This window comes from Chelonia mydas, chromosome 2, assembly GCF_015237465.2.
Source record: "Chelonia mydas isolate rCheMyd1 chromosome 2, rCheMyd1.pri.v2, whole genome shotgun sequence".
In the NCBI taxonomy this organism is placed as follows: Eukaryota; Metazoa; Chordata; order Testudines; family Cheloniidae; genus Chelonia; species Chelonia mydas.
The window spans coordinates 249450449-249462286 of NC_057850.1; the positions used below are offsets into that span (position 1 = coordinate 249450449).

Genomic DNA, 11838 nt, shown 5'->3' on the forward strand with positions numbered 1-11838 from the left:
AACTAGAGGAGGGTGATGGAGCCCCGCATCACAATGCTGCAGCAATCAGCACACTGGCACAATTGTGCGAAGCAGGTAATTTCTCAGGACCCTTGAGCCACTAGGGGAAGGCACACCTTGCTTACATCTCCTCAGATAAAACTTGGATCAACTCCCAGAGTAGTTCCTCCTCACCCCCTCCAACAATGTTTACAGCTCTCCAGCTTTGATTTAGATCATTTTCTGTGGCTTTTATCTAAGCGCATCAGCCTTTGCAAAGTAGTCACAGGTGACTCAGAGGATTACAAGAGTGGTGTTAAATTACCAGAGGTACACAGCCCCGATACTTTAGTACCTCATTTCTGTATCTTCTTTATGGCTTGTGATAACAATGACCTTACAGTTGGTGACTGAAAAACCAGTTAAACTTGTTCTCTGCCAAAATAGTAATTAAAAACTTTCCTACAGGATATGAAACAAACCTTTACTCTCCTGCATCTTTCCCTTTCCAGTGAGACTCATGAGCAGGGCTTCAAGAGGAACAGAATACAACAGTTAGGCAATATGCAAAAAAAGTCTCCAAAGAACAAACTTAACAGCAGGCAGAGTTCAGTCGTCTGCATTAATATATTAACTGTGTATTAGGCTCAATTAAATACAAATTAACCACAGAAAAACACAAAATGCCCCCTCCTTTTGCCACATATTAATACTGAATCTGGTTAAAAATGGTAAATACGTTTAGCAACAATTTGAGTTTTTCCCATTTTTCAGTTAAAAAAAGGAGAACTTGAATATTTCCCCTCTTTTTCCATGTTGCCATTTAAAAAAGGGTGGAGGTGGGGGATGCAGAGTAAGGCGGAAAAAAACCACCAAGAAATCTCAAATGGAGACGTTTGGGGGGATTTCCTTCCAAATCCTAGCAAATAAAATAGGGGAAAAAAATCAGACAAAGCCCATTTTTGTTCAAAAAGGTTGCAGCCAACTTGAATTAACGCTTTCAAGTGGGTGTGTGCTGCCCATACAGACCTTCTCCCCTGAGGAAGAGCTACTGCATTGCATCACATCCAGGAAAGTTCTGTTGATGCAAGGGGGATCCAACCCTGAGCTGGTTCTCGGCTGATGCAAGATTTTGGGCTATGGAAGGACACCAAGGGTGTGCCTGTCTGAGGCCAAGCCAGCTATAAACCTGCCTTCAACTCTTAAAAATGTCCTTTTATTCATCCTACCTCTCCTACTAACTGCCATAACACAACACTCGAAAACTCCATTGGATGCTGGCGGGAGCAAAACCATGTCTTAAATCAGGCAGCTCCTGTGAGTTGCTAATTCAAAGGCTAGACAGTTGAGGTTTGGGTCACAGGATCTGAAGAAAATCTTCAGGGAAGGCAGTGTCTCAAGTGAACAGCTGGTGACATACCTGGATTGCTTCCAACTATGTGTGGACAATTAGTCTACCTGCTTCGGGCAGCACCTCCCACGAACAGCAGCAGGTCCTGTCAGTCATGCCCAAGGTGCAGTAAGCCAGCAGCAGATGCAGAAGGGTGTGAGCAATGCTCTGTAAATCCATCCAAAATGCACACTGAGGTGGGAGGAACGATGGCACTTTAGAAATTTTATTTTTGAGAAACCCAGAGGATGTTCAAACTAGATTATTGGCAAAGCTGCCGTTGCATGGGTGGGCACTGGCTCTGCAGAGAATGTAGAGCCACTGTGTATATGGCACAGCCTTTAAGTATGCCCAAGATCTAGCTACCTGAGGTACTCACATGGCCCCTACACTGTAGAATCTGACTGTCTTGTACTTTTTAATGGGCACCCTGGGCAGTGCTGTTATCCCCATGATACGGTGGCAGAGGTGAGAACCAAGAGAGACTAAGTCACTTGCCCAATGTCACACAGGCAGTCTGCAGTGGAGGGACTTGAACCCAGGTCTTACAAATTGCACACCAGTGTGCTAGCCACTAGGCCACCCTTCCTCTTCAGGGAAAAGCCTGCAGAATTTCCCATTGATTCTCAGAACGTCTGTGCATTAGGCGGGCCCCACCCCCACGTCCGATCCATGGCGCGGCAAGACACTCCTCTAGACAACACGGCGTTTTGGAAACACTTTCGCCTCACTTTTCTGCCTAACTTGGGAGCTCCCCTGTGGTTTCTTCCGATGGGGAAACATGAGAGCTGGGCCTTAGAACAAAAATGGAAATTAAACTTTGACCGCATGGAAAAGAAACTCATGGCAGCTATAATGCTATGTCTCCTTACAGGATATTATTCAACCACCAGATGTGCTGCACAGAGTTCCACAGAGTACGGACGCTGACAAACATGGCAAACAAAGCTAGACCAAGCTCTGTGGAAGCCTATTTATTTTTCTGTAGTTGTCGCTGCTTTATTTCATAAATGCCTCTTGCTGAAGGTGAACCGTGGATCCATAGAGCATGTCAGCAACAGGGACTCCTGGCAGCAGATTATCTCGCCACTGCCCTTCCCCCTCCTCGCCTTTTTAATATGTACGTTCCTTACATTTAAAGAAAGTGCATTGTTTATTTCAAGGATGAGTAATTATCGCTTGGATAAATGGGTCACGATCCCCAGTGGACAAAAGACAGTTCTATTACCGGTTAAAAACAAAGCCTCAAAAGAAGAACAAGAAACCTCTGGATGTATCACATCCTTCCCCTCTCCGCAACACCCCCAAATTCCCTTTTTTATTGGCGTCCTTTACAGGCTGCTAACCAAGTTGAAACATTCAACCTGAAGTCCAGCTAGTAAAAAGCAGCTAAGGCATTCAGAGCATGCTTCCCCATGCCATGTTTAAAGTGCGGCACTAAGGAAATGTTCAGAAGAGTGAAGCTTTGCCTTTTATATATCCCAGCAGACCTACACTTCCTAATAGACCCGTCTACATCAACAAAGTATTCCCCGGTCAGGGCCGAGACTCGACAAGAACTTCTCCGAGGCAACTGACGCAGCCACAACTTTCCACTAGAAGTTAATGAACTTTTAAAAACATTTTGGAGAGTGATATATGCACAAGGCAGCTTGGTGTATCACAGTTAATATAATGGGTTCATTTCCCGGAGGGAGACCCAGTCGGAGCTGCCAGCTGGAAGGCTATTCTTCCAGTTCTTTTTGAAAATTCCCTTCCTCCCCTCCCCCTCTGTTCTTGCTGAGGAAGTAAAAGGGAGCCAGGTCCAGCCTGTACTAATGATCCATTTCAACAATTTTAAGGTGAGTGGGAACAAAAATCAGGATCTTAGACTAAGTATAAAAGGATTCTCATTGATGTCTGTGTTTTGATTTGTCCCTGGAAATCAAGGGATTTTGAGAGTGGCTCAGTGCCCTATGGATTGATGGATATTCATACGTTTAAGGATGTGTTCATATGTACACACATGTGGGAGAAAGGTGCTGGCAATCTGATGGCTGTCACTCCTGATCCATCACACTCATTGAGCTTCTCCATTTATGACGATGGAAGATATAGCTATATATATATTTGGCAGAAAAAACGAGGAGGGTGAAATTGTCAGAAAGAACTGAAGGGGCTCGTAGCTCTTGTGTGAGTGCTTTGTATAGCTTTGCAGCTGATCTTGCTAAGGGAAAGTTAAGACTTTGGCAAACTGCTGGGAGCTTGCAGTTTTGGAAAGCAGTAACATTTCGCATGCTCAAAATTAATCACAGTGCAGAAAATGGACCACTTAGCCTGCATTCAGCTTCCCTCTTTGCTAAGGAAACAGGCATAGCTAAGAAACATACATTGCAGGGGACGACTTAATAGATCAACGCTAACCACTTTTCATGGGCCAGCAACACAACTCTGAGCGACAGTGTAAGGAGGGAACATGCCCTGCTCGGTGCACTTGGTCTTGTGTTATTTTGAAAAAGAAAACAACATTTAAAAAAAATAAATAAATAATGAATCAGAAAGAGAATGTAAGCCAGAGGTTGGTATTTTAACCTTAGGCTATGCCTGCACTGCCCTGCAGTTCAGTCTGTGGGGCGTGAATAGCAATGTGCTTTACTATGACTTCCTGTGTGGACTCTGCAGGTGCAAACTACAAGGTTCCTAGTTCACATTAATGTAATCCTGTTTGAAGAGGACTACCATTAATGCAAACTAGGAAGCTTTTCATTTGTGCCTGCGGCATCCACACAGGGGGTTACAGTGCTGCACTTTGGTGCACACCGTTATCATGTCCCTGTAGTCCAAACTGTGGGGCAGTGTAGACAAGCCATCTTCCCATCTTCCCATCCATCCACATTCCCAGCATCCTCCCCACAACCATACCCACTTTCCCAGCATTCCCCCCCCCCCAGCACATGTCCCCATCCACACACATCACCACCCTCTCTTTGCCTGGCCCTACCATATTTCTTCTTAGGAAATATACATAACATTTTATACCATAATATTTGCAGAAATTGAAGCACTTAAGGTGATATATTATTGTCTGATATTTCATCTTCCAGCAATATTTTGACATTTATAATTTACTAAATTATGTGATTTGTATTTTAATTAAAAACAGTTAATGGAGCTACTTCTTCTGGCCAGAATCCAATAACCTTTCAATGTCCAGTGACAATATTTTAACATTAAATATTTCATCTCATTTTGTCTTTAAGTTAACATCTGTTCGATGTAGCTGGAGCAAATATTTTAAGCAAGCTCAAAGATTACTGAGGGAACATCACAACACGCTATGACAGCTCCACTAGACATTGAAAACAAACAAAAAAACCCTATTCCTTTAATAAATATGCAGGTAATAACAACAAGACATGACCAGGAAGAAACCTGCAGTCTGAAGGGTTACGTGAAGTTATTATAACCAGGGCTGCTGCCTGGGTGCCATATGGCCCTCATAATTGCATTGTTACAATGGCAGCTGTTGGGAGGAGTGTTATTACAGTAGTGGAAATAGCAGTTACCTGGAGTAGCAACTCAGCTTCTTCTGCAAGTGGCTGTAGAGGAAACTGTGCCATTTGGGGCACTTCTGGCTCCTACTCTGTTCTTATTCTGGGTGTAGAATTTCAGCTCTGTTAGAAAGAAGAAGCAGAATTATAGTGTGAAATGCAAGGAACGAAACTTCCATTGTACCAAGCTGTCAGAATGGCACTGGTGCAAACATTTGTTGAAACTATACAGGACAGCTCCAGTACTGCATATGGTCACTCGATAGAATTTTTGTTATGGAAATGTTTGATCCTGGTGTCTGATTTGCATATCATATGGATGGTTCAAGTCAGCCCATGATATGGATTTCTCACACAAAGTTTTGTTACCTGTAATAAAGTGAGAGGAAAGGAGTGTATGTAGTGGTTGAAGCATGAATCTGGGAGCCTTAGGAATAAACTTCTACTGTACTAATGACTTCTAGTGTGACATTGGGCAAGTCTACTTTATGTTTCAGTTTGCCCACTTGTATAACAGGGATAAATATTTATCTACTTCTCGGAGGTCCTATGACACGTGTCTAACACGTGTGTTACAGAATGTCCTCCAAACTGTAAATATTTACTTGTGAGGCAGGTAGCAAACCACAACCAATCCTTGACTAATTATTAATTAGTTTTATTACTGTAGCGCCTAGAGGCTCCAACCAAGATCGGGGCCCTAATGTGCTAGGCTCAGTACAGAAATACAATGAGATAATCCCTTCTATTTATTCCTAGAGCATATGGGAACATTTTTGACCAAATCAGATTTCGGTGAAATACGCTGTTTCATTGAAGCCAAAACGTTTCACGGTGATGGTTCAGTTTCAAAGAAGACTTTGTCAAAAAATATTTCAGCTCAAGAACCTCTTTCGCGCTCTGTAGCCTGAGGGTTAGGGCACTGGCATGGGAAACCAGGTTCAAGTCCCTTCTCCACCCAATTCAGAGTGATCTGGGATGAAGAACTCTTCCTCTAAATTCATGAGGCAGAGAAGAGCCTTGGAACCTGGATCTTCTATATCCCAACCCAGGGTCCAGCTACCAAGCTACAGAACATGAAAACACACACATGTTCAAAAGGTTTCGTTTACAATATGGAACTAAACCAAATTTTGAAAGCTCAAAAGTTGCCACGAAAGGGAATCATCATCCACCGGTCAGCAATCCTTATTGCACAGGATCTGAGCTATCTCCTACCTGTATGCCTTGATTACTCTTGGGATTCAGCAGTCACTGTCCAGCCCCCAGCATAGCTGCACCAGTGTAAAAAAGGAAAGCCATAATTTGCACTGGTTGAGGTTACTCTGGTTTTAAGCAGAGGTCCATTCCACCAGTCCAATTTTGTCTGTCTGCAGCAGGATTTGCACCGTTGCAGCTGTAATAGTTATTGGCTAACATTGGGGAAAATCACCAGTAAGGACAAGTCCTTAAAGTAGGAGATATCTGTGGTAAGGGCTGACAAATGCGGACCTTGTAAAGGTTTCCATTATGTTTAATTTTACGAAGGGTCTAGTAGAAACTGAATGATTGATTCATCAGCTAATGCCGGTACAGCTCTTTGACAATGTAGTGTTGTAGAAGCGCTAAGTGTCATTATCGATCAACCCTTCCACTTTATACTGTCCCCATAAGGAGAACAAGGGGGTCACTTGATGAAATGAATGGCAGCTGAACTTAAAACAATCACTGCAAAAGACACTGGCTGTGAAATTCACAGCCACAGGAGGTCAGGCTGTCAAAGACTGTAGCTAAATTTTATGACCATAAATACTTGTACTTAAGCCTTCTAAGGCAGAGGCAATCAGATCTCATACCCCAGGGTGCAAGCTGATTGCCCCTAGAGGCCAGGAATTGATCGGTACTCCTTCCATAATTGGTGAATTACATTGTCAGGGGGTTTATACTCCCCCATGAAGCAGGAGGTCAGACTCGACGGACCAATGGTCCGATCCAGTAAGGCAAATCAAAGGCCCACCAAGACTCTGTTTCCTTTGCTGCTGCCATCCACCCAGTTGAGAATGCCAATTCAGATCAGGGCTTACAGCTAAACTGAGAGGGAAAATCATTCCATAGCCATGATAGTGAATTTTTTTGGAAAGCCAGTTATTGAGCCCCGTGCTCCTGCTCCACAAACGGAGGCAGAGACACTGGGTGAGATTCTCCAAGTGGGAGAGCGTTTGCTGCATGGCACTGCCACACGGTGCAAACAGGAAGTGGAATTCCAAAAATTCCTGGGCCTTTAACGGGGGAGGGGCAGATGCCTGTATTCCTGGGTGCAGGGCAGCGGAGTTGGAACTGCTGACCAGAGCAGTCAGGATGGGCAACGAGGGACACCTCCTGGAGGCCATTTCCAGTGACGTAACAAAGCGCGGTATCTACACTGACACGCTGTCGATATAACTTTGCTGCAAAAAGCTCTACGCCTCTCGTCGAGATGGTTTAATTTTGTGGGCAAAGCAGGATCGTTTTCCTGGCAGAAGGACCACTCCAGTGTGGACACCTCCACTGTTTTGCCGATGAAACCTGACTTTAGTAGACAAAACTCTGTAGTGTAGACAAGGCCTAAGAGCATGAAATCTTTGAAGCCCTGCTCTGAATTAACAGGCCCCTTCACACGTGTGTGACAGCTACAGGTAGGTAGATATGGAACTTTGATCACTGTCAGTACCAGGGCAGCAGTGGAAGAGGGAGTGGTTTTCCATCATTCACTGCCACTTAAACACACCATTAGCAACAAGCTGAGAAAATGCCACGGGCTAACAAACTGTTTCAAATATTGGAAGGCAATTGGCTACCTCAGCAGTTCTCTCCCCTAAATCTGATTTCGTTAAAAAATTGTGTCGAACGTTTTATAGCCAGAGATTTTCAGGGAGATCTAATGGTCAGAAATTAGAGCAAGGGAGGTTCTCCCTGACCTTTCGAGCCTGGGTAATTGTAGCAGCACCTCTGGGGCTGGATAGAGCCTTACTAGTGATTTTCAGAAATATTCTGCTGATAACAGTGATTGTTGTAAGTTGCTGAATGAACACAAAGCACTGGCTGTCAGGAGATGTCAGGTGCCCTGTTTTCCAGATAAAAAGTGATTAAAGACTCCTTAACAGGTTCTAAATCTGTTCTGTAGAAATTCCATTAAGCAATCTAATTAGCTAATTCAATTAACTGATTAGGTGATATTAAATAGTTAATTTAGGGGGGAAATTTATAAAGCTATCACATGAAATAAAAAAAAAGCAGGACGACGTTAGGCCAAGATTCAGAGTAACAGCCGTGTTAGTCTGTATTCGTAAAAAGAAAAGGAGTACTTGTGGCACCTTAGAGACTAACCAGTTTATTTGAGCATGAGCTTTCGTGAGCTACAGCTCACTTCATCGGATCCGATGAAGTGAGCTGTAGCTCACGAAAGCTTATGCTCAAATAAACTGGTTAGTCTCTAAGGTGCCACAAGTACTCCTTTTCTTGTTAGGCCAAGAGCTTCCTTTCTTAACTCCTGCAGTGCTTTAATCAGCAATTTAATTGGCCACCTGCTTTGGGCACGGAGTCACTACCTACCACTATGCACCAGTAACCTTTCCCTCCACTCCACTATTGACTGGCATTTCAGTTCAGTGCCCAGAGAAGGCGTGTATGTGAGACGGATGGTACCTAAAGTGATTATGTCAGTACCCTACTGTAACGGGTTGCCCCCCTTCAAGATGACACCTGATGTGCTGAGATACCACTGAGCGTCTCCGTTCTGCCAGCCTGGGCACCCTTTTCACCTGTCTTGCTGAACCAGGCTCTTAAGCCTCCTCCAGCACACACACAGACAGGGCCACACCCAACTGTGGAATGAAACAGACACCGAGAACAGGTCTGGGAAGACTCAGTTTAAGGGACTTGCCCCAGCACTCAAGTGCAAACCCAAAAGTATATTATGATATCTGCCTCCTCCCTCAATGTGGAAGAAAGTGTGCATAGCCTCTTCCCCCTCTGACCCCCAATTATGAATTGCACAAATGGGGTTATATTATAAACAAGAAATAAATTTAACTATAAAAGGCAGATTTTAAGTGACTGTAAGAGATAACAGACACAACAAAACAGATTATTAAGCAAACGAAACATGCAACCTAAGCTTGTTTCACTAAAGAAATTGGTTACAAATAGTAATTTCTCACCCTAAATATTGTCACAGGTAGATTACAGAAAGTCTTGAAAGGCAGCTGCGCTGGCCTGCAGCTTGAGACTTCAGGTATTTCCAGTCACAGACTGGACTCCCTCCCACCCTGGGTTCAACCCTTCTCCCCTCAGTTCACTTCTTGTTTCTAGGTGTTTGTCAGCGTCTCTTTGGGTGGGTTTCAGAGTAGCAGCCGTATTAGTCTGTATCTGCAAAAAGAAAAGGAGGACTTGTGGCACCTTAGAGACTAACCAATTTATTTGAGCATAAGCTTTTGTGAGCTACAGCTCATTTCATCAGATGCATGTAGTGGAAAATACAGTGGGGAGATTTTATATACACAGAGAACATGAAACAATGGGTGTTACCATACAGACTGTAACAAGAGTGATCAGGTAAGGTGAGCTATTACCAGCAGGAGAGTGGGGGAGGTGGGCAAACCTTTTGTAGTGATAATCAAGGCGGGCCATTTCCAGCAGTTGACAAGAACGTGTGAGGAACAGTGGGGGGGGTGGGGGAATAAACATGTGCCAGCAATGCCCCTCTGCCATGTACATTGGCCAAACTGGACAGTCTCTACGTAAAACAATAAATGGACACAAATCAGACTTCAAGAATTATAACATTCAAAAACCAGTCGGAGAACAGTTCAATCTCTTTGGTCACTTGATTACAGACCTAAAAGTGGCAATTCTTCAACAAAAAAACTTCAGAAACAGACTCCAACGAGAGACTGCTGAATTGGAATTAATTTGCAAACTGGATACAATTAACTTAGGCTTCAACAAAGACTAGGAGTGGATGTGTCATTACAAAAAGTAAAACTATTTCCCCATGTTTATTTCCCTCCCACCTATTGTTCCTCACACGTTCTTGTCAACTGCTGGAAATGGCCCACCTTGATTATCACTACAAAAGGTCCCCGCCGCCCCAGCTCTCCTGCTGGTAATAACTCACCTTACCTGATCACTCTTGTTACAGTCTGTATGGTAACACCCATTGTTTCATGTTCTCTGTGTATATGAAATCTCCCCACTGTATTTTCCACTACATGCATCTGATGAAGTGTGCTGTAGCTCACAAAAGCTTATGCTCAAACAAATTTGTTAGTCTCTAAGGTGCCACAAGTACTCCTTTTCTTTCTTTGGGTGGGGAGGCAGAGGAGAACCACGATGATGTCACTCCCCTGCCTTATACAGCTCTTGTGTATGGCGGGAACCTTTTGTCTCCCAGTGGAAGAACACTGGCATTCCAAGGGATGGGTCCAGTACCAGGTGACTCAGATCCATGTCTCTGCAGGGCTGTGGCAGCCATTACTTGTAGGCTGTCTGGAGCGTCCACAAGAAGACTGAGTTCTTTCACAGTCCATTGTCTTTGCTAATAGCCCATTAGCCGTGTCTGGCTTTTCCATTTGATGTACCTGAAGGGCTAATTGGGGGTGACACCCAAAATAACACATTTGACATACAGATACATGGTCAATATTCCTAAATTCAGATACAGAAATGATACAGGCATACAGATTGGATAATCACATTCAGTAAATCATAACCTTCCCAATGATATCTTATATGCACCATCTTGCATAAAGTATATCTCAGTTATGTCATATTCATATCAAGCATATTTTCATAAAGAATATGGAGTGAAATGTCACACCTACCTTTCTCCTTGGGAATTTCCCCTTTTCTGCTGCATGAGTATTCCTTGAGCTCCTTTCTAGATTTATAGCCTAGGACAGGGAGGTGGGAAGATAAGAATCAATCAATAAGATACAGCAAGAGCCTAAACTGTGAAACACTGGAGCCATCATGTTACAATAAGACTCAGCACTTACATAGCCTCTTTCATCCTCTAATCTCAAGAGCTCGTTTGCATGGACCCTCTGGGAAACAGACAAATATTCACCCTCCCATTCCACAGATGGATAAATAGAGGCACAGGCATCTAGGGATTGATTTTCCATTGCCTTGCACCTTGCATGGTCATTTACATAACTGCAAAGCAAGTCCAGATGTGCCAGAGGAGAATGGAAGTGTTGCAGAGCCACCTTGAGCAGGTGTTAACGATGACAGAGAGTGTAAAGTGCGGAAGAACCAGACCCCAAGAATATTGCCCAGTAGCTCAATGGAACAGAGCTCAGCAGGGCCACCTCTCAGCCGCTTGCTCTAATCACTGGCCAACCAGACATAGCTGAAATCTGGCAGGAATCTCTGCATGCAGATTTCTCTCTAGTTAGGCAGACACCAGAGGTTCAGATACCACCATCTGGAAGGATAATGTTTGGATGATCTCAACCAAACTTCCGTGCCTCAGTTTCCCAAGCTGTAAAAAAATCGGTGATACTGGTACTGACCTCCTTTGCATAGAGCTTTGAATCTATTGATGAGAAGCACCACATAAGAGCTAAGCATTATTAATCTTCTCTGACCCAGATTGAACCTGTGAACCTCGAGAGACCTGCCCTTCATAGTTCATGAGAGTTCCAAATACGACACAGTTAGAGCCATTTTATTCATGTCATGAGGACCAGATACTGGAGACAACCTATCACTGTAATCTGTCCCCAGTAAAACACGGAGAAGTCCTTGTGGCACCTGAGAGACTAACGAATCTATTTGGGCATCAGCTTTTTGTTAGTCTCTCAGGTGCCACAAGGACTCCTCATTGTTTTTGCTGATACAGACTAACATGGCTACCACTCTGAAACCAGTAAAACGCTGCGTCTGGGGATAGTTGAGAATTATTTTTGTACAGATGTA

The 11838-nt window shown here is 43.8% G+C and overlaps 1 long non-coding RNA gene across 1 annotated transcript; it reads right to left on the reverse strand.

The window, feature by feature from the left end:
• Positions 1 to 1214: 1214 nt before the first annotated feature.
• Positions 1215 to 10798, reverse strand: LOC122464784. The gene is made up of 3 exons (XR_006289147.1): positions 10740 to 10798; positions 4915 to 5022; positions 1215 to 1561 (listed from the first exon to the last, which is right to left on the reverse strand). It is a non-coding gene; the product is annotated as an uncharacterized LOC122464784 (long non-coding RNA).
• Positions 10799 to 11838: the final 1040 nt, after the last annotated feature.